Here is a 2521-nt window from a genome sequence, read left to right as displayed (position 1 = left end):
AGACCCCTCGTGCATGGTATGAAATATTGACCAGGTTGCTTCTAGAGAATGACTTCACTAGAGGAAAAATTGACAATACTCTATTTCTGAAGAAACAAGGAAGGAACCTATTGATTATGCAAGTCTATATCGATGACATCATTTTTGGTGCAACAAATGATTCCCTGTGTGAGGAGTTTGCAAAGCTTATGGGAAGCGAGTTTAAGATGAGCATGATGGGGAATTGAATTTTTTCCTTGGGCTACAAGTAAAGCAAACCTCCAAAGGAACTCTGATAAGTCAACATAAGTACATTAATGAGCCTTTGAAAAGATTTGAGATGGAGAGTTCAAAAACCATTGATATTCCCATTGATACTTCCACTCATCTTGACATGGATGAACCTGGTTCCCCTATAAATGAAATCATGTATCGGGGTATCATTAGATCTCTTTTGTACCTAACAGCTAGCAGACCTAACATTACATTTAGTGTTGGGTTATGTGCTAGATTTCAACCAAGTCCTAAAGAATCTCATTTGAAAGATACCAAACGAATTCTGAGGTATCTCAAAGGAACGTAGGACCTGGTCCTCTATTATCCCTTAGGTGATAATTTTGACTTAATAGGGTACGCTGATGCTAATTTTGCTGGTTAACTGGTGGATAGAAAGAGTAAATATGGAATGACACATTTTCTGGGGTCATGCTTGATTTTATGGGGTACAAAGAAACAAAACTATGTAGCCCTCTCTACTACAAAAACTGATATGTGGCGGCTGCTTTCTGTGGTGCCCAACTACTGTGGATCAAGAAACAACTAGAAGACTTTGTTGTACTCTCTGATTATATACTACTTTTGTATGACAACACAAGTTCTCTTAATATGGAAAAGAACCCAGTTCAACAAAGAGGACAAAGCACATTAATGTGCTACATTATTTCCTGAGGGACAATGTTGAAAAAGGACTCATCTGTATAAAGTTTTGCAAAAACAGAGGACCAGGTAGCAGATATCTTCACTAAAGCACTCAACAAAAATCATCTTGAAAGAAATCGTTTGGAGTTTGGCTTGATTAAGCTAAACCGAGAACCTGATCCTTCGATGATTGACTATTAAAGGATGGTAAAATGAATTGCTAAAAAGTATTTTCTGGCAAATTCTTACTCAATTCTATACCGTTACATGTAAACACGCATGGAAACTACAGGACAAACAAATGACTAATGACATTGCAAATTTTTGGAAGGATGATGCTCATATTTTCAAAATTGTCAAGGAACCTGGTTCTTATGACTCAGGTTAGTAGTTCCTCTTACACTCATATGCATTTTGAACTGCTATTGTGCCACATCATTAATTGCCTCAGCTTCTTGTCATACCTCTTAAACCTACCTCACTACCCATCCTTTTTTTCTCACCCCTTATTGTAACTGGTCTTTCTTTTCCCTCTAAATATCCTAAACCCTCTTTTTGTGTCTTCCCTCTCTCAAAATCAGCCATGTCTTCACCACAATCTGAGTCTCCCAAAGCCATTAAAGACATCTATGTTGTATCTCCGTCTCATGAAGCACAACCATATAGATTGGAGTGTTGGTTCCTGATATGGTGGGTGGTGTGCTTGTGTTTGGTGTTTTTGAAACTCAATTTGCTCAGGGGTTTAATCTGAATATTTTGTCAGCATCAGGTAATGCTCCACCCTTTTCTATTGGTATCGCATTAATGGATATTGAGGGTGAGATAGATGGAATTTCTTTACCTATTGAATGCTATTAAAAGTTTAGTGGGAGTTTCTTTGACCAATGGTGTTGTTGCTGGTACTCAGGGGGAGAACGAAGGAATGGGGACTTGATGCCTCAAAATAACCAGGCACCGGTCAGTACTATAGGGGAGACTAAAAATGGACATGGTCCCTCTGCCCAAGAGGAGTTCTTTGCTCCTACTTGGGATGAAACTCTAAGCTCTAATAGACAACCCCTGAATAGTGCTAACCGGTACCTCTTTTGCTCACCTTATTATAGTAACTTCGAATGTTGTGTACCTAGAGATGAAGTCTGTGTTGAAGGGATATTCTGGTGATCGTGAGGATGACCTAGATAATCTGTCTGTAGCCTAGTTTATTGCTACTAGTAGTGGTGGGACAAACACAAAATAGTCAGTTCCTAAATGATAATCCCCTAGGCAGCAGAAAAGATTGCTCTTGACAGTGCATTGAAGGAGAATAAGGAGAAAAGAAAAGAGAAGGCTTGTGGAAAGTAGACTTGTTGATGAGGAGGATGTGCCTTTGGCAGATGTGGAAGAGGTTGAGAATGAGGCGCGGCTCAGGAACTTGCTCCTCTTGTTAAGAAAACATCTAAGAAAGCAATTTTTGTGAAACAAAAGAAGGTACTATCTGCAAAAGGTGCTGAAGTTGGTTGTGAGTAAGAAGTTGAGAAGGAAAACACAGTTGACAAGAAGAAATCTATTGAGAAGAAGAAGCCTCTCAGAAAGAGGCCAAGTAACAGTAAGGAACCTGGTTCCAACAATGCTTAGGGAGAAGAGC

This window comes from Nicotiana sylvestris, chromosome 8, assembly GCF_000393655.2.
Source record: "Nicotiana sylvestris chromosome 8, ASM39365v2, whole genome shotgun sequence".
Taxonomy (NCBI): Eukaryota; Viridiplantae; Streptophyta; class Magnoliopsida; order Solanales; family Solanaceae; genus Nicotiana; species Nicotiana sylvestris.
This window is presented reverse-complemented; position numbering follows the sequence as displayed.